The sequence below is a fragment of the Nannospalax galili genome, unplaced genomic scaffold (genome assembly GCF_000622305.1).
Source record: "Nannospalax galili isolate Female #2095 unplaced genomic scaffold, S.galili_v1.0 scaffold1646, whole genome shotgun sequence".
NCBI lineage: Eukaryota > Metazoa > Chordata > Mammalia > Rodentia > Spalacidae > Nannospalax > Nannospalax galili.
This window is the reverse complement of record NW_008354415.1, coordinates 61,964-83,286: the sequence shown is the minus strand read 5'-3', so window position 1 is coordinate 83,286 and position 21,323 is coordinate 61,964. Positions and strand designations below refer to the sequence as shown.

The 21,323-nt window shown below is 41.5% G+C and overlaps 1 protein-coding gene across 4 annotated transcripts in view; it reads left to right on the top strand.

The window, feature by feature from the left end:
• Lrrc8b (leucine rich repeat containing 8 VRAC subunit B) overlaps positions 1–21,323 on the top strand; it is a 71,937-nt gene that overhangs the window by 32,713 nt on the left and 17,901 nt on the right. The window contains exon 2 of one of the 4 annotated variants that reach the window (XM_029555266.1): positions 12,705–12,759. The exons of the other annotated variants lie outside the window; for them this stretch is intronic. The gene's annotated coding sequence lies outside the window, so the exon portion shown is untranslated. The remainder of the gene's footprint in view (positions 1–12,704; positions 12,760–21,323) is intronic. 4 annotated transcript variants of the gene reach the window in all.

The following is a 21,323-nucleotide window of genomic DNA, read 5'->3' as shown; positions in this document are numbered from 1 at the left end:
TGGGTATTTTATTTTACTTTGTGGGGTTTGTTTGGTTTTTGGAGGATTTCAAAGTTGCAAGCTAACCATCAATGTGATGTTAACAGTGTCTTTTACCAAAATCTATTGCTAAAATAAGTCACTAAATTTTTTTTTAATGTGTATGTGTGTATTGCCTGCATGTAAATAAGTACACCTGTGTTGTGCAATGCCCATGGACGCAGAAGAGGCTGTTGGATCCCCTGGAACTGGAGTTATGGACAGTTGTTAGTTGCCATGTGGGTGATGGGATTCGAACCTGGGTCTTCTGCAAGAACAGCCAGTGTTCTTAACTGCAGAGCCATCTCTCCAGCCCCCTTATTTTTACTTTTTAAATTATGTGTATATGGGTGAGTGTATTGGGGGCCGATGTATGTGCACATGAGTGCAGGTACCCATAGAACCGAGAAACATTTGATCCCTCCAGAGCTGGAATTAAAGGCAGTTATGAACCATCCTACATGATTACTAGGCATTGAACTCAGATCATCTGGAAGAACAGCCAGTGCTCTTAACCACTGAGCCATCTCTCCAGCTCCCCATACAGTAATTTTTATAGAAAAAAAATTTTTTTCTATCACTTAAACTCATAAACCAGTTGCTTAAACTTTTGGTGTGTATGTACATGTGTTCATCATGTTACGTGCATGTATGTCATGTAAGAAAAAAAATTTTTTTCTATCACTTAAACTCATAAACCAGTTGCTTAAACTCTTGGTGTATATGTACATGTGTTCATCATGTTATGTGCATGTATGTCATGTGAGTGTGTCTCCACATATATGCAGGTGGATGAAGCCAGAGGTTGATGTCCAGCGTCTTCAGCATAGCTCTCCACCTTACTTTTTGAGACTGGCTCTCTACTGAACCTAAAACTCACTGTTTGCCTAGACAGACTGATCAGAAAGCCCCAAGGAGCCTCCTGTCTCTGTCTCTGCCTTTCCCATCACTGGGATTCCAGACTACCCCTCTGTTCCTGGCTTTTTTACATGGATGCTGGGGAGCCAGGCCCTCAAGCTTCATAGACTGTGCTTTAGTGACTGAGCCATCTCTCCAACCCCAGTTGCTTAAACTGAAAAAAAAAAACTTCATTGGCAATGAGATTAATTAAGTTGCCCTGTGGTGAAATCACCCCTTCCACAGAACTGTTTGATTAGGCACCAGTTGTGAAACAAATAAAATGTTGGTCCATAATTATAGTAATTGTAATTTGATTTTCAACAGAGATTTGATTGCATGGTGAGTGACATAATGCCTAATTTTTCCAATGACTAAGGGCCCATTATGTTAAGTTCATACCTTACTTATATAGAGTAGGTTTAACATGGCCAGTGATAGGTCTAGTACCTTTTCATGTGTATGTTTTAAATGATGGTTCTTGCATGTTATAGCATTATGTGAACTATTTGGCTATGAGTTCTAAAGTGATATTTTTACAGTAAAAATATTTAATTTTATCAGAGTATTCAGGTACCATCTAGTTTAAAACACCACTCATCAAATTCATTTCTCTTTGGAAAAAGTTAAGACTTTCAGGAAAAGCCTGCTTCCTCAAAATCTAATTGCTTTGTCTCATTGTATCATTTAACAGACTAATCTGGAAATTTGATTTTCCTTATAGCATCATGATTTTTCTACTTGGAATTTTAATTTTGAAGTCCATTTATGTTTTATTTCTTGAAGTCATCAGATATGTATTCTAATATAAAATGAGGCGCCCTGCTCTCAGTACCAGATTTTTACCATTGAATTTCTGGTAATGTTTTCAAATTAATTTCCTTGAAATATAATATGTTCTTGCAGATAGTTTTTCCATCATTCTCAAACATAGTTTCGTTCTTAAAGATAGTTTTGCATCATTAAATGACTTCTTACTACATTTAGATCAAGTCTAAATCCTTTTCTGTTTATGAAAGTCTTTTTTTAATTCCCAAAATGGTATTTTCACATCTCTAAGTAATAATTGCCCAGATACCTATTAGACTCTGGGCCTGGATTACATCCTGAAAAATCTTTATCCCAACGTTTGAGGCTTTATTTAATATTTGACCCTAATCTCCTCTCCATTCTTATCTCTATCTGAGATTCTAGTGCACCATGTCTGTTAACTCCTGTCTCCTAACTCCTAACTGTTTTCCTTCACAAAACTATTATGCCCTGTTATGAGTGGCCTCCGTCCTGTTCCTTATCCCTTCATCTCTACTCGCAGATGTTCCGTACCTTTCTTAGTCCAACTTACCACCCAGATGCAGTGACTATTATTTCTTTACTTGATGTTGCCTTAAGACAACTATGTATCAGTTTGCTTCATTTTTTTGTCCTGTGCCTTCTTTCACCAAAGCACAAGCTCCCTTTAAGGCTCAGGTCTGAGTCAAGGCTATTCCATCCCCTGAGACAACACTTTGCATCCAGAAGAAACCTGGTCCTGATTAGTTGATGTGGTTTCAAAACAGATGTGAAATGTGGCATTTTTTTTCACTGTCTCTTGGTGTCCCCATCTTGGGGTATGGCACAAGTTGGTGACAGATATGGCCCTCTCCATTTCTGCCTCTGTTTCAACTAACTCAGTGGTTACATTTCCTGAATGGCTGGAACCCTACAATAAAAACAGATGGTGTTGTCACATATAAATAGGGAAATATTTCTTTTGCGTGGGTTGTAGGGGGTGAGAGTAAAAACACACCATTAGCTTTCTTGGCACAATCCTTCTGCCTTTCGAATTTGGTTGCTAAGAAATAGCCATAGATTCATCTTCTGGATACAAAGGAGAGACTTCAGGCACCAACATGAGACCATGTGTGTTACGTGTAAATGTGTCCCTCAGCCATGACAAAGCCCAGCCCCCATTTAAAAGTCATGTGTTAAACTTCCAAATGGGGAATGTGACTTCTGTCTCACAGAAAGCCATCAAAACTCTGAGGTTTCCAGAGAGAACTTGGTTTCTTCATGTGAAGCTCAATTCCTGCTGAGCTGCGGAGCAGAAAGTCAACCTTCTGTGCAGACGCTGCCTGCCACCTTCTTCAGAATGCAGACCTTCTGCCTCCAATTCTTAGTTTTGTGTGGATTCTTTTAGAAGCCTTGTCTTATCCCAGTGTATTCATGTGCTCCCACATGCCCCAAATTATTCTTCCTGATGAGCCTGAGCCACTTCCCCCTTCCTGATGACGGGATGTTCACTGGAGTCTTTAGTCCCCTCTAAAGGATTGGGCCCAGACCTCTGCCTAGCTCATGGAATTTGATAAATGGAAGGTGATGATGGGAGAATAAGAAGTTGTGGGTTTTGATTTTTAACTCTTTTATCTGTTCCATTAATATGCAATTGCTGTTTTTGCATGCTAAGCCCTGGGATGCACTGATCAGCATAATGTATACAGACTAGACCTCACAGAACTTACTGCTTAATGGGAGAAAAAAATCTCTTAATGGAGTGACTACTTATAGGTGGATAATTAAAGGTTATGGATGGAAGGGACAGGGAGCTACAAGAACCTGTGGTGATAAAACTTGGTCAGGGTGTCACAGGAAAGAATCGCTTACAAAGCACCTTTGTAAGTCTTAGACTCAAAACATCACTGATTTAATTGGCTACCTTGTTTTAAGCCTTGAAGGTGAGTTTCACCTTCCAAGTGAAGTTCTAGGTACTGGTTCCAGATACAGCCATTTTGAATAAGAATTGGCCCTCTGGGAGGTATCCTATATAGCCCAGGCTATGTGTGGTATAATAAGCAATAGATATTTGGTCATGGCCTCAGTTTCATGGCATAGAGCACCTAAAACTCCTAGATTTTTTGGTGGGAGCATTGTTTATTGTTGTGTTAAGCCCCTTTCAACTATCCATGAGTTTGTGCTAATGAATTGACTCAGACTGAGCCTTCAGCATAAGGGCTTGTCATAGAGGAATATACCATGTGACTCTAGGGTTGGCAGTCTCAACTGGAAGTTTTCAATCACTGGTGGCCCCCAATTTAATCATTACTGTATAACGAAATCTCCAGAAAAATCCTCAGGTCGCTTTTCCAGACTGGTGATCCCTGAAAGTGTCTTTACACACACACACACACACATACACACATATCCTAGTACTTTGCTTTATGTATCTCTTCCTTTTGGCTCCTGCTGAGTTGTATCCTTTATACTAGTAACTGAACTTGGCTCCTGAGTTCTGGGAGTCACTCTAGTGAATTGTCACATGGAAGAGTAGGGGTGGGAATGCCCACATTTATAGTCAAGCCAGGCAAAAGTGCAGGTAGCTGGGATACCATCCAAAGCCTGGACGGAAACAGGTCCATATGCCTATAGAGTGAGATGCTAACTCTTAATTGGTAGCATAGAAAATAGAACTAAATTGCAAGATATCTAGTTGATGCCAGAGGAAATTGTATCAGTTAAAAAAAAAAAAAAGACATCATGTTTACTCAAATATATACCAAACATTTTCTCTGTTCCAGCAAAGGAGCAAAGGGCAACGGGGATTTTGACCCCCAGCAGCCCCATTCACCTTGGAAATGTGAGACAGTGATTGAATGTCAACAGGTGAAACCTAAATGACCTAACTGCTTGCTCTTTCTTAACTGACCTGTTTCTCACTTCCCACACTTTCTTCCAGGGAAAATAGAGACAATGAAATGAGCAGTTGGTTCAGCAGGTAGGCGAGCTGCATTGCGAGCAGGAGCTGGTGGATTTTGTTTGTTCTGTTGGTCTGTTATCCATTCACTAGTCCATCTAGTAATACTGTCCATCCATTATTACAAGGTAGATCCGGAGAACTTTCTACTCAGGTTGCTATTTTAACCACCCTGGAAAAGAGAACAGGAATCTCCTACCTGGACCCCTGGGTCTCGGGGCTTTTTTCAAAGCTCCCTTTGGCTTTGTGGGAAGGCTTAAATGTTATAGGGTGTCAGTGACCTTGGAACATTTGCTGTTTTTGTTTCCTTGGAACCAAAGTGAATGTAAATAAAACTCATTTCCTGAGTTATGTTGTTTCCATCTAAGATTGCATGCCAAAGCCATCCTCCCCTTAAATCAGTCACCAGCCAAAGCATTGGCTTGCTTTATGGAGTTCCCCTTTACATTTGCCGCTGTCATGATTTCAAAGTGTTTTCACAATATTTGTTTTACCATTAATATCAACTCTTAGGCCAGTAAAACTATATTTGAAAGCTGAGAAAAAGAGGCCTGGAGTGGAGCCCGTGCAGATGGCAATGGAAGCAGGCCTGGGACACACTCCAGCACACATGCCACACTGCCACGTGGTAAGCTAGCCACTGGTGAGGAAGAGGAGACGTGAGGGGCACCAAATTGAGTCAGCATTTGGCCTCTAGGGCTTAGGGATAAAAAAACATGGCCATCGGGGCTGGAGAGATGGCTCAGCAATTAAGAACACTGGTTGTTCTTGCAGAAGACCTGGGTTCGAATCCCAGCACCCACATGGCAGCTAACAACTGTCCGTAACTCCAGTTCCAGGGGATCCAACAGCCTCTTCTGACCTCTGCGGGCATTGCACAACATGGGTGCACTTATCTTGCACGACACAGGTATACTACATGCATACACATAAAATAAAAATAATAAATAAATTTTTTTAAAAAAAATACAAAAAAATGGGCATCTATAAATAAAAATTGAGTGGTTTGTTCTTGCCTTTAGCAGCTCCAGACTGTTTACAGGGCAGGGGGTCAGTGATCTCTCCATAATACTCCATCAAAAATGGCTGGATAGCATGACCAAGTAAGAGAAATTTGTGTAAGAGAGCCCTGTGTTTGCACAAACTCTAGTAGCATGCGGTTCAGATTCTCACCCTCACACCTGTGGTCAGCAAAATGTGTGACCAGGAACCACGAGGAAGTATAAGGCTGCTAGAACCTACCTGGTGAGGACTGAGTAGCCCAGGGAGCCTGTTCGAGCTCTTCTCACGTGACCTCCATGGTCGCTCTGTGATCAAAATGCATGATCCATTCTGCCTAGGAAGTAAAGCAGCAAGCTGGAGCGGCCAGAGAGCTGCTCTCCCATCACCCTCCATTGCAGTCTTCTTATATAGACTATCAATAAGTGATATGTCTTAGAAAGAAAGCAGGTAGGTATTGGCCCTTTCCTACACCTCAGGGATAGTTAGGTTCCTCATTTGAACCTTCTAACCACATTATTTCATTCCCACACAGTTTAATATAGTTGTGTGTACACATGGAGCAGCTGTTTATTATTAATTTTCATTTCATGTGCCTCACTGCCTTTATCCATTCTTGCTTTAGGGAAGAGTCTCAACCTCACATCTCCAGAGAGCAAGGAAGCAACAACCATAAGGCATCCCTACAAAAATGGGTTTGTTAGTATGAAAATCTCAGGGATTCATTGACTGATCTATGTATTTCACGTAATCACCTAATAAGTAGGTCAGCAATCCTTAAAGCCAAGAATCGTGATCATTGTCTTTTAACCACTTCCCAACATACATACACACACACACACACACACACACACACACACACACACACACACCTCTATCCTCTGTATTGTGACTTTGCCATCCAGCCTTTACATACATTAGACTGTCCTTGACACTTGCTAATAGCGTGCCCTCTTAGTACAAAATGACTAACAAGAAGTTCCAATCCATCTAAAGCTGTTAATCAGTTTTTAAACATGTAGATGTTTCTATGGTTATTTTAGAAAAGATATGATTTTACATTTACTTCAGTAGTCACTAGATTTTCCAGTGGCATTAAGCACATCATGTTGTGTCATCATGATGAGAATTGGGGGGTGGTGCTTTTTAGAGAGGTGTGTAAGTATAGTGTGTATATGTGGAAGCCAGAGGTCTGTGTTGGGTGTCCTCTTCAGTCACTTTCTGTTGTATTTTTTGAGACGGGATCTCTCTCTGAACCTAGAGCTCACCAGTTCAGCTAGACTGGCCAGCTAGGAAACCCCAGGGATCCTCCTGTCTGCTGCCTCCCCAGTTTTGGGATCAGAGATGTGTGCTGGGAATCTGAACTCAGCTCTCATGCTGTACTTTATCAGCTGATCAATCTCCTTTGCCCCTGATTATAGATTTCTTTCCCCCTTGATGTTAGATGTTTAATGCATCACTTTGCCTGGGAGAGACTGGCCATATCTTACTGTCAGCAACAGGAATCTGGGCTGGGAAAATAGGCATTGAATCAAAAAGTAGAATTGACTTGTACAAGTTAGCTCTTTTTAAATGTTGTATCACAGTGTGTTGTTTTTATTTCTACTTCATAACATTTTCTGGTAACTATAGTCATAGCATATCTTGGAAGTCACTAGCTTAGATGGAAAACCAAACTCCCTAAGGTCAAGTCCTACTTCTAACAGGACAGTTCTTGAAACCAACCTTTTAAAAGATTAATCTTTGGTAAAGCTACTATTCTGTCAATAAAGTACTTTGTTACTTTGTACTTACTCCTGTGCTAAGCATTTGAGTAACAGTTGCTTTATTTAATTCTCAAGATAGTTCCATTAGGTACAAGCCCATCTTTGTTACTGTTTTATAGGTGAGACCGTTGACCCTTAGCTTACCAAAGCTAAGGATGGAAATTTCTAGCCGATGGAAATGACCAAGTGAGAACACCGTAGCCATTCTGCTCCCAAGGCTCCCAATGTTCTTCAGAGTTTTACAGTAAGAACTAGGCATGTGATGTTCCTTTATTAAGCCATTCAAAAAGAAGTTCAGACTTAGGTGACATGGGACTAAGTTATCTTAACCACATTTTAAGGAGGGATACCAGGAAGAAAAGCTATGAAACACACTATCATTTCAATACAGATTAAACAAGTTATTCATCTTATTAACTTGGAGGGTAGATGTTTTCTCTGTATAAGGTTGTGTGAGTAGGATGCATCCTGGCTCTGGCTATTTATCATGTCAATCTTAATTACTTAACAGGCAGGCAGGATGGAAGGAGAAGCTCTTGTTGGTTCTGTTTTGCTAGACACAAGGCTGAGCACCAAGCCAGGAAAAACAACGTAGATCTCATTTGTAAATTTCCTCTTTTTTCAGAGATGCAGTGTAGATTTTTTAAAATATTCTTATTTATTATTTTATTATTTTTATTTTATGTATGTGAGTGTATTGCCTGCATGTATGTAAGCGTACCCATGTTGTGCCATGTCAGAGGAGGTCAGAAGAGGCCATCAGATTCCCTGGATCTAGAATTATGGGTGGCTGTTCGCTGTACTGTGGGTGTTGGGAACTGAACCCGGGTCCTCCAGAAGAGCAGCCAGTGCTCTTAACAGCTGAGTCATCTCTCCAGATCCCATCGTAGATTTTTTTTTTAAAGGAGAGAGATTCATATTCTCTCCTTTTTGTATAGCTTTTGGAGAGGCCATGTAACAGATGGCTCTTAGTCAGAGCTGGGGTTTGCTTTTGAAGTTGATTGAGCAAGTTTCTGAGTTTCTCTGATCCTTAGCTTTCTCATCTTTAGAGCTGAGAGTTCTATACCTACCTCACCAAGTACCCAGTACACAGGTCCCGTGCCTTGCCATCTTCCATCACCCCTTTCCACACAGTAGATAATTTATGTTAGTTCCTGTTCTATACACTCAGTTCTTAGTTCTAAGAACACAAAGGCTGAGGCAGGAAGGCACTTCACCAGATATTTGTGATGCAGTTTAACAGCAATATAATATCAGTGTTTCGTGAATGCTGCAAGAGGCAGGAGGCGTGGCAGTTTGGGCAATAGGTGGCAGTGCTCATTTTAAATATCTTTTATGGGCTGGAGATATAGCTCAGTTGGTTGAGTGTTGGTCTAGCGTGCATGAAGCCCCGGGTTCAGTCCTCAGCACTACATAGACCAAGCATGGTAAAGTTTGGTAAATCCTACAATCCCAGGAGGATCCAGAGGTCATGGCCATTCTTGGTCACTTAGCAAGTATAAGGCCAGTGTGAGCTACATGAGATCCTCTCTTTTAACTTTGTGTTTTTAACTTTTGTGTTCTGTGGCCATTTAACAGTAGAGGATCATTAAACTTTGGTATTCCATGGTTAGAAATTAGCTCAAGCTAAACATTAGGCTCATTTGCAGCACAAGGCATTTGATAAAATGTCTGGCATGGTATCAAGTGTGTCATACAAGACAGCATTCTTCACAATGGTCAGAAGTGATTCACTTTAAGAGACTAAAATTATCCAAGAACATGCAGTAAAATATTGTCAACCTGGTCATACCTCCCAGGGTTGAGAGATTATATTGTGGAGAAACTAATATGTGGCAGAACTTGAGAAGACAGTAACAGTCCTTGCCCTCCCACAGTCTGTGGTATTGAGGGAAGACGACAAGCTAGTAAGTAGGGATAGCAGAGCCTGATGCATAACATTCTAGTGTGATAGATAACCTGATTTCATCTCCGCATTTTTCTTGTATCATAGGGTCAACTCATGCAAAAGAATGACTGAAATCCTTACTCAATAATCTATTAAGGTCATTTAGGAATGCTGCGACATTTATCCAATGGTCTGTCACTGATTTAAAATGACTTGCAGTCATTATAATACAGCCTGTCAAGCTGAGTTTGACAGCAATTCTGCATGCGGATTGTGAGATGTCATGTTCAGTGGGTAACGTGGCAGTTATTCTTCCTGAAGGCCAAAGGCGTAGCCTCTGCTTCTGATCTCTGCGTCTGCTGTGGGGTGATGAAAATGCCCTCGGCTCTCTTGTGACCCACCCCTCTCATGGCCAGACTCATGGTCTTTATACACAGGTTCTGCTCCCAGATTGTTCTGGAGTCAAGCCTTCTCCATTCTCTTGGTTCCTGACTGAGTAATGAAATCAGGTGTAGTCATGGTGTCATGCGTTCAGAGACAAGGCCAGACCATGGGGCCACCCTAGGTGAGCTAATCACTTGTTGCTCTGGCCAGGCTAAAGGTTCAATGCCATTGCAGACTCTTCTTCCATAAGTATTTGTTTACAGCGTTTTCAAACAGAGTAGCTAAGCGCTGTGTAGGAAAACCTAGTAAAAAAGCCCCTCTAGTTCCCCCTCTTGTCTGTTCTCAGGCTCTCAACTGACCAGAAATAGCAGCCAGATTCCTTATCTTGTGGTCACTTTCAATCCTCTATCATCTAGCCCTGGATACAGATAAGTAAGAAACTGCTTTAGCCTTCAAGGAATTTGGGGCAATAGCTTAACATATGCCATAAAGCAGTATGAAAGAAATATTTGTAAACTTGGCTCAGGAGGACTGACCAAAGATCCAGGAGTTCAGCCTTGGAGTCAGAGCGGTTCACTGAGGGGATACCATAGGATCCCACAGTGAGACAGGTGATAAAATAGAATGTTCCCTTTTAAGTCTTTGCTTTTGAATTTTTCAAATCAATGAAATAGAAGTCTTATTTTATATAACCAAACCTGGAACATGGATTACACAAGACAGAGTATGTTAATGCAGTGATTGTTGTCATCACTGGCCTGCAGAGTGATACCATAGGACTGTCTTTCTGTTATAGATCCATGGAGAGACATGGCTTTAGGCTAGGGATGTGGCTCAGTGGTAGAGCACTTGCCTAGCATGCTCAAAGCCCTGGGTTAGAGCCCCAACATTTTAGAAAACCAGAACAGACTTGCAGAGTGATGTCACAGGACTGTGTTTCTGTTACAGATCCAGGGAGATTCTTGGCTTTGGGCTGGGATTGTATCTTGGTGGTAGAGAACTTGCCTAGCACACTCACGGCCCTGGGTTTGATCCCCAACATTACAAAAAAAAAAAAAAAAAAAAAAAAAAAAAAAAAAAAAAAAGACAAGAGAGGGTCTTGATTTTTGCTAGGTCATTTCTCATATGATTTTCTTCTGTACCGGTCACTATAAGACAAATTAATGCAAGTGGAAGCCATTTTGAGATTCCAGAGCTTTGTGGTTGCTCCTTATCCCATGACACAGGAGTTTACTATGTCCACGCCTGCCATCTCTACTGACCAAAAGGAGCAGGAGTGTCCAGACCTGTCCACTTTTGCAATCAAATCTTTGAGGCCTTTTGTTTTTCAGGAAGCTGGCCATCCCCTATTATTCCTTAATCCTCAGTCACCTGGGATTTTCTTCTATGTCCCATAAAGGAACCTTCTGACAGGAGCTCTTTGAAGGCAGAGGGAATGCTCAGTCTCAGCCTTGTGATCTTCCCATCTGCCAGAATCCGTTCTTAGGTTGTCATGAGACTGACTTTTTTAAGTTAAAATGCACATGTGTCATGTTCTGCCTCTGCCTTTGAGGGGGTAGATGATGCTAGTTTGGTAACACTCGTTAGCATAGCAAGCTGGAAAGCAGAGACACAGCCACCTGTCTCCACAGCTGGCCTGTCAGAATTGCTGTGACAGCCTTTGTCCTCTCTATCCTGCCTAATGTGGATGATTTATTCTATTCTGAGCTACGTTGCCATTTAGGGTTTTCACATTTCATTCTTCCAGCTCGGTACTTTTGTGTTCTGCTGAGGAGGAAAAAAGAAGATAACTTTGGCTACAGTTTCTAAAATTAGTCTGAATGATTTGTTTAGCCTGGATGAAGAGCTGAGCCACATCATGTTGTCGCTGTTTTTAGTTGGCAGCAGTGGCTTCACCATGAGATGACAGGAAGTCATTGTGAGAGCTTTTATTAAGTCTACTTTTACAGCTTCTCAGCAAGATGTCCCTCTGCTTTAGGTAAAATTTTATAAAGAGGAATGATATTTGTTAATAAGCATGAGGGAAATGGTCAACCTCACTCAAAGAAATGCAAAGTAAAGCAATAGAAGGTTCTTTTTCACGTATGGAATCAGTGAAGGGTTTTTGTGGAGTTTCCGTGATAATTCCTAATCTCTTCACAGTGCAACTGATGCTCTACCAGAACGATTACTGGTGTAACTTTGGGATGGAAAATTAATTGACATATATAAGCAACTTTAAAGGTTTCGTTTTGACCTAGTGCTCTCGTTCTGGAAATCTATACAAAAGAAATCATATGAACAGAGCTGAAGATGAAGATCTAGCTCAATAGTGGAGTACTTGTTTAACATTCACACAAGGCCCTGGGTTCAATCCCCAGTACCCAGAAAAAGGAAGAAAGGGAGGGGTGGAGGGAAGGAGGGATCATATGAATAGAGTACAGAGATGTTCCTGCCATTATTGATAATAAACAGGGAATTTTTTAAAACTAGGAAACACAGTATGTATCTATCATAAATCATACTTAGAGAACTTTAACATCAGGAAGTCTGTAAGGGGCAACAGGAAACCTCGGAATTATGCCATCGAATTTTACTACAGGTCAGGAAGCAACAAAACAACAGAGGAATCTATCTCAAATGTTAATTCCTTTCCTCCCATGTTTTCCCTGTTTAGTCTAAGAAGCACAGATATTTTTATTGGGCTTTTATTTGTAAAAATAAAACATACAAATATAGTACAGATATAATACTTCTTCATTCTCTGTTAAAAACTTGTTCACATTTTGTGCCTTGTGAATTGCTGTTGTAATGAGATCAAATGTGTAGCATGTGATGAGACTGTGATTTGTTTCTCTCCCTGAGCACTAGCTAACCCCTCTGCCAAGAGATCGGAAAAACTAACTCACTTTTTTATAGTTACGGTTTGTAATGTTTCATACACTTATTATGTATGTTGGAAATTCTAGAACCTTTTAAGTGGATAAATGATCTTGCAGTCCCGCGATGCATAAAATATGACAATATGCTTATGGTTTCTCTGTAGGAATTCCTCAGATTGAAACTAATTGCAAAGTTTCTGGTTGACCAGCATTCATAGGGTAAGATGAACGTTTTCAGTTGTGAACACATGGCACAGATTATTACAATTATGTTGGTAGCTTGGGGCAAAAAGAAAATACGGAAAGTCATTACTATTCTTGCAGATGTTTTTAGGAAAATCACTTTGATATTTTTAAACTAGTTAAGCATAAATTTAAACCTGTGTTATTTTAATTAAAATGTCATCTTCCTCTCCTTTGTGGGTTTTGTAAACAGAAATATGTGTGTTTGATATGTTGCTTTTTTACCATTAAAGATCTTACGGTTATAAAAATGTCTATGGGAGACTTAGAGCCCCAAACTAAATTCCTGACCTGGGGATAAGGTAGCTGCCTTTGTTTATTGATTTGTTGGTTTTGAGACCGACTGTCACATATCTCAGGCTGGTCTTGAACCCACTATATAGCAAGGATGGCCTTGAAATTCTGATCCTCCTGCCTCCTTCCAAGATTACAGATATGCATCACCATGCCCAATTTATGCACTGCTGGAAATCCAACCCAGCTTTGTGCAAGCTAGGTAACTACTCTGTAAACTGAGCTCCATCTCCAGCCCTAAGATGGCTACTTCATTCAATCCATTTGCCATGTTTATATATGATAGCCACACTGGCCTTGAATGAGCAAGTCAGGTTCTACACATTTTTGCTTCTCACAGACTTTACTCCTCTTCTGTAACTGTGGAAGATTAATCTTGAGTTAGTTCCGTGGCAGAGTTTTTGACATTGACATGATGAAAGGCAAATGCACCCACCGTGTCAAGCATCATGACTCTCTCCAGAGTAATGAATACAGCCTGTCTTAAAAATGTCACCCATCTCTGAACATGTGGTCCAAGGCACTCAGTGGTGAGGACAGTGGGTCTGTCACTACTACATGCAGAATACGTCTTTCCTAGATAAAGGTAATAAGCCATTGATTTGATAGGTATGTCGTCTTCTACATGCAGATCTGTTGAGCTGGCTGTGATTTTACTTAAAGCTGACAGATTTTGCCACTCTGCTGCATCTGACCTATCACTCCTGGATTGTTTCCTATTCAAATTTTTGGCCTTGCTTGGCCTTGGCTCGCTGTCTTCTCCTTGCCCCAGGCTCCTGATGTTCTAGCCAGAATGCTCTCCTTTCTGATCTCCATACATCCCAAAGTTTGTTGCTCCTCTGCCTGGAATGACTGACTGACTTACTCTATTTTAACTCCATTCTAATGACTGTCCTCCAAAGAAGCCATCCTTTGGAGGTTTATAGTTTTCACGTTGTTTCTGATCGTACTTGGTGTTGTCTCCTCCCTCCCCACTCAGTAAAATACATAAGGCCGGAGACCTTATCTGTCTCTTTTTTTAGTACTGAGGATTGAACCTAGGATCTTGCACATGCTAGGCACGTGCTCTCCCACTAAGCTGCATTCACAACTTACTGTCCTGAGCACCTGTACTTCCCTAAGACTTAGAACTCTTGATACATAACAGGCATTACATGTATCTGTTGCATGAGCAGACTAACCTCGTGATCTTTCTGTCACTGGTGCTACCGCTCAGGAATGTTCCGTCCATTCACTTCATGCATCTTATTTATGAGAGCCAAACATGGCATTTATTAGGTTTGTCCCATTCTCCTGCTCATCTGGCCACTTTCAGCTATGAATGTCTTCTCTCTACGGCAGGATTGCAGCCTTGGGAAAGCAGAGACAAGCCCCCGGCCTTCCTTGCTATGCTTTTGTAGTGCCTTGCTTTCCATAATTGAATACATAAATGTTAAGATGAGTGGTTAGATCATGCTTTTAAGTATTTCTCAAGATACTGGTTTGTCCTGGGCTAGAATCTCGTTTTTATTAACACTTTAAAATAATGATAACATAAATGTTTCCTTGACTGTATTTATTTACAGTCTCATGTTTCCAAGGAAGACCTATTATTAGTGTTTTCAAGCTTGTAGTTTTTCCTCAAATTACACCCTTAGCCATAACCCAGGTTCTGTTACGTTGATGGCTGTAGCAAAGCTACTTAACTCTTCTGAACGTGTTTCCTTATTTATACAATAAAGAGTGAACTGTGTTTCTATAGTGCCTTCCTGGATTAAATAGTCTAGGTGACTCTGTTCTGTGAAGAGTGTTACTAAGTGACGTGTGTTGCTCTCTGCGTAGTATCAAAAAGGAGAGTGTGGGGTTCACAGGAGACTGCAGAGGGCCTGGCACGACCCTGCCCTACTATGACTTTCATACTAGGGGCTTGTGGGAAGTTGGTCAGGAAAATATATTGAAAAAGTAAGAGGTGATGAAGGCACCTCTTGAGTTTTCCTTCTTATTTTTACATTTTCTATAGGAATTATCCGAGCATAGGGCTGGAAAGATGACTCCGTGGTTAGGAGCACTGGCTGCTCTTGCAAGAGAACCTGGGTTCGTTTCCCAGCACCCACATCATGGTTAATAACCATCCGTAACTCCAGTGCCAAGGGAATCCAGTGCTCTCTTCTTAACCTCCACAGGCATTACACGGGCACTTATACACAGGCAGGCAAGACACTCAACACATAAAATAAAAATAGTAAATAAAATTAAAAAAAAGGATTATCCAGCCACTATTAACTTAGGATTTGGAGTTAATATTCTAATAATACAGCTACAAGTTTCATTTAAAAGGTATTTTAGAGTGCATGTGGTCATACACACCTGTCATCCCAGCATTCAGGAGACTGAGGTTGGGGAATCATGAGATCCAGGCCAGCCTGGGCTACACAATGAGACCCTGTCTCCTGAAGCTTCAAATGGTTAAAGCAATTTTACTAATAACTAGTATATTATTTATGATTGCTTGGCAGACTCATTACCACTGTGCAGCTCTGTATATAGGAATTACTGTTACCTATCTCTATCCAGATTGGTTTCTCTGTTGTTTGACAATGATGTCTGCTTCTTTCTTCCAGTGAAACTCTGATTTGTATGCTTCACAAACATTTGCTTCTCTTCTGCCTTGATTTGGCTTCTCTGCTCCTCCTGATTTGACCATCCTTCCTCACCTAGACAGCAGTTCTCTCCTGTGCTCATTAACTTATTTCTGTCAAAAAATTATTTTCTGTGGTGCTGTCCCCTCCCCAAATGTTCATGGAATCCCGTGATAAATTAAAAACAGCTATAAAACCTTAGCTACGCTTTCCATCTACCCCTTCTCTCAGCCCTTTGAAGCTAAGCTGATCCTGTTACTATCTTTTGACCAACACAATGAGGCAAAAATAGTGTGGCATGATTTCCAAGACTGAGCCTTAAGTCTTGTAGCTTCAGTATCTATGTGTTTGAAGCATTCCCTCTCATAATTTAGCCCCCTTGCTGGGGGGAAAGCCTAAGGAGCTGTTTGGACATTGGTGGGGCCCCAGTCTGAAGCCTACATTGTACTCTGGGTCAGCAGCCAGCCCAAGTACCATCCCTGTGACTATGGCATGTTGGACTTTCCAGCTGTCCTTGTATCCCAGCAGATACCATGTGGAACAAAACTGCTCATCATCCCACAGAATCATGGGAAATAGTGCATTGTTATTTTAGAAACCAAGATTTAGGTGGCTCTGTTGCACAATGGATAGCGCATTGGACTTCTAGAAACCAAGATTTGTGGTTTGCTGACACACAAAGCAACCAAAGGCAAAACTGGTGCCTGGGGGTGAGATGCTGACACAATAAAACACCTAGCATTGATGTTCAGCAAAAATGAAGTGTTACGGGTGGCTGAGGGTCAGTGAGGAAATAGCTGTTAGAGGATGTAAATGGTACCCTTGTTTTTCATGGACAAACATTTCAACGAACCATCACCTGCAGTACATGGAACATGAAGATGAACTTGTGGGTCTAGCTGAGGGGATTTCCAGCAGGACACTGGGAATGCCAGTTGACTTTCTTCTTAAGCAACCTCTGATCAAGTTTTGTGAGGGAGAATTAAGGAAGAAACTGTCAGATTTTTAAAAAATATTTTATTTATTATATTTATTTTATGTGTATGAGTGTATTGCCTGTATGCATGTGAGTACACCTGTGTTGTGCAGTGCCACGGAGATCAGAAGAGGGCTTCTGATTCCCCTGAAACTGGAATTAAGGATGGTTCATAGCCACCATGTGGGTGCTGGGAATCGAACCTGGGTCCTCCGCAAGAGCAGTCAGTGCTCTTAACCGCTGAGCCATCTCTCTAGCCCCTGAAACTGTCAGATTTTATACAGGCTATAGAGAAAATGTTTCCAATCCAGAATTGTCTACTGTCCTAAATAAAGCAATTGCTCATTCCTTGCATCTTTAACTAACAAACAGGCTCAAAAAAGGAATGACCTCAGCTCCAAACATTAGATTCAGAACACTACTGCCAGTCACACTTGGTTTTGAAGTGAAAATAAAAACAAGGTCACAGCTCCAAGACCCTCTAGGGCCATGCCTCCTCCACCCTCTCAATTCATTGAAAAGGCACCTGTGATTTCCCATAGCACACTGAACCTAATTTAGTTGACACCATCCTGGTCTCAAACCCGTAGGAAACAAAAAAAGAGTAAATAATTTATAATGGTCACAGGGAAGATTGTTGGATTAAACATAGCTGCAAATTGATTGCCCTGGAAAGGTACAGTCTACTTCCTCTCCCCTTCAATTGGCTGACACTTGGACTTCTTGATCAGTAGTTCTTCATGAACACAGGGTAGAGATTCGAATGTTATATCTCAAAAGATCTATAATTTTCACCTCTGTGCTTAGCATATACTGTCTTAGAACCCAGCCATGGTATTCTTGACAATATGGAGTCTTAGGAACAAATTATCAGCCAGAATTAGCATCAGCTACCGGCCTAGTCCATGAGGACATTTTAGGCCTAATGGGCCAGTGCTGTGAAGGCCTTCCCACAGTATCTCAGAAATAAAGCATTAATGGGTTTTAAGCTATTAAGACACAGAATGTGAGACCAGTTAGCCAAAGTCTATATGCCAGAGTTCTTGCTCTGTCACTTGCTCAGGCCAGTTCACAGCTTCTCTCACTTTGAATACACCTTAAATAAACAACTGAATGTTTTTTTCTGCATTGGTATTTTTATACATTCTGTTTAATTATATAACCATGTGTTGTATACAATTTGCTAGAAACTTTTAACTCAAACTGATTTTGTCCATTAAGTTTCTGTTACTTTGAAAAAAATGCTTGAAGTAACCAACAAGAAAAGAAAAAGGTATATATATTTTGACTCATGTTTTGGGAGGTTCTGGTCCCTGGTCAGTGGCCCCATTACTTTGAGCCTGGGGCAACTCACCATGTCATGGTAGGAGCATGTGGTAAAGGAAGCTGCTCACTTGTATGGTGGCTGGAAGTAAAAAGAAACAAGAAGGAGCCTAGGTCTCAAAATCCCTTCCAAAGGCACACCCCCAGTGACACCCCCAGTGACATCCCCAGTGACACCCCCAGTGACATCCCCAGTGACATCCCCAGTAACCTAACTTCCTACCACCTCTTAAAGTTCTGCTGCCTCCCTGCAGTGCCAGACTGAGGCCCAGCCTTTCAACATACAGATCTTAGAGGGAACTTGAGATATGAAACACAGTTGGGACTATATTACACTTTGCTTTCTTTGCAAATGTTATAAAATTTACTCATTATTTCTCACTCCCATGATTGAAATAACTTTGAGCTGGTCCCTTCATAGGGGTGTGTGTGTGTCTGTGTCTGTGTCTGTGTGTATCTTTGATGTCTGGTGAGCATGTGTGCTCCTGTGTGTGCATATATCTGAAATGAAGGCTCAAGGAGGACATCCGGTGCCTTTCCTCTTTCCTCTACCATTCTCTCCCCTTATTTCTGAGACATGAGCTCTCACTGAACTCGAAGCTCATTGATTCAGCTAGGTTGGTTGGCCACTGAGCTTGAGGAATCTGCCTGTCTACACCCCACCAGTGCTGGGGCTACAGGAATGCATTGCCACCACCCCCACCCATTTTTAATACACAGATTCTGGAGACCCCCCAACTCAGATCCTTGGGCTTGCACACCAAGTAAGCCATCTCTGGAGCGCCTCTCCCCTTACTTCTAACACCTCTCCGTCCAAGCTGCCATTCTCTCTTCTCAGTGACTCACTGTTCTTTTCCTCACAGACCTGCACCTCTAAAAGCTTCATGCAGGAGATGGTGGAAGGGGCTTTTTGGCCTTTGGAAGGAAGGGAACAGCCTGGATATCTAAGTGCCATTTCCAAGAGAATTTAAAATTTAGGTACTTTCCCAAATAATTAATTGCTAGTCAGTCTTGTGACCTTTCTCCTGAGGAAAATTCTGGTCTCATCCAGACCACTTGATTTTCTCTGATGGGCTCATGATTAGGTTTCTTAAAAAAATAAATAAATAAAAAGACTCAGCTGTTTCCAATGAGAAACCAAGATTAAGAATGCTCTTTGGGGGCTGAGAGATGGCTCAGCAGTTAAGAGCACTGACTGCTCTTGCAAAGGACCCGAGTTCAAGCCCTAGCACTCACACGGTGGCTAACAGCCATCTGTAACTCTAGTTCTAGGGGATCCAATGCCCTCTTCTGACTTCTGCAGGCATTGCACAGCATGGGTGCACTTACGTACATGCAGACAGTACACTCATACACACAAAAATAAATTTTTTTTTTGAAAAAGAATGCTGTTGTAAAATTCTGACTCTCAAAAGATGACCTTTGGATTAGAGGCAACCACATTAACTAAGGATTTGCTACAAATGAACAAACTGAATGAATCAGAAACTATAAGCACGGGATCTGTCACTCTGTGATAAGCTCTCAGTGGTTTGTGTGTATGTGGCACTGTGTGTTCATATGTGTGCAGGTGCCACATGTGTGCAGATGTGAAGAGCAGAGGTCAAACCCTGGTCTACCCTGTTTCTTGAGCAGGTTCTCTCACTGGGTCCTGAAGCTTACCAACAAGGCTGGGCTGACTGGCCAGTGAGCCTGAAGAGGCTGCCTCGGCACTGAGATTATACGCATGCTCCACCTCACCTGGCTTTTTATGTGGGTGCTGGGGATTGAACTCAGGTCCTCGTGCTTACACAGCAATCACGCTACCACCTGAGCTAGCTCCCTAGCTTCTAGTGTTTTTATAAACTCTAATGCTAGAGAAATACTCTTCTTGGCAAAATTCTTAGTTTTTTCGTAAGTCTCAAAACTACAAGCAAGTTTGGAAAAGATTGTTGGTTATCAGAAAGTCTGTGTTCTGACAAGATCTGAAAGGGCTCGAAAGGGACATAAATGTCCTTGCCAGTGCTCATGTGAGTCCATGAGAAATACCAATGGTTGGACTTCAGATTCTTTGTGCTTATATATTTTGTTGATGTTTGTTTCTTGGGGTTTTGCTTGTTTGTTTTGAGACAGAGTCTTACTATGTAGCTGTGCTGGATCACTTTAGTGTCAACTTGATACACCTGGGTTGAGGGAGCCTCAGTTGGGGAATTGCCTCCATAGGACTGGCTTGTGGCCATGTCTGTGGGGCATCTTCTTGATTGTTGAGTGATGTGGGAGGGCCCAGTCCACTGTGGGTGGTGTCACCCCTCAGGCTGAGCAGGGGCCAGGGGAGCAAGCCAGTAAGCAGCATTCCTCCATGGCTCCAGCTCCTGCCTCCAGGTTCCTACCCTGAGTTCCTACCTTGGGCTCCCTGATGAACTGTGACCTGGGAGATGTAAGCCGAATAAACCCTTTTCTTCCGAAATTGGTATTAGTCAGAATATTTTGTTACAGCAATGGAGAAACAAACTAGGACAGTAGCCCTGCTGGCCTCAAACTCTCACAGATCTGGCCTGCCTCTGCCTCCCTAGCACTGGGATCAGAGGTATGTGCTACCACACCCAGTTTGACTCCAGATTTCTGAGGAGTGGGTGGAGTCATTCAGAAGGAAAAATGGGGGGAGGGCTGTCAGAGGCATTGAACAGCTGTTTCCTAGGGAAAAAAACTTACTGAGATGAGTTTAATTTCAGTTAGATATAGGGAACACGCAGGAAGTGTCTGGATGGGAAGGAACATTTTAACAGGACGTAAGGTGATTTTTAGACCAATCCAGAGAGAATAGTGTAGAAAACTCCCATTTTCAATTGTTTGCCTGGGATCAGAAACCCAGGTCTTTGAAGTGGCATTGAGTTCTCAGCATATAAAAATCTGAATACCATCTGATCATCATTTGTTTATTTCTTCACTGGTTATTTTGGAAATGATTTCAAAGTAAAAGGACTACTGGGAAATCAAGATGTCCAACTTGAGTGTTGTTCCCGTCTCAGAGACTTTGGGATGAGATTGTCAAATGAATCCGTGTGCTTTGAAGAGCTTTGATGACTTTTTAATGAGATTTAAAAGCTAAAGGAATGGAACTGGGACCATAAAATCCATTACTCTTTAACATTATTTCTTTGAACTGATTTAGTGTATTTGTGTATTAGAAATAGAGATCTCATTTGGATTGACTCCTCATTGTTTGCTAATATGTGGTCTGGAAAAGGTTTGGGGCACACACAAACATTAGCTGCTACAATGGCTCTAACTCCTGTTAAGCACATCTATTAGAAGAAAAAAAAAATAGCTGCATTAGATACAGGAATGTG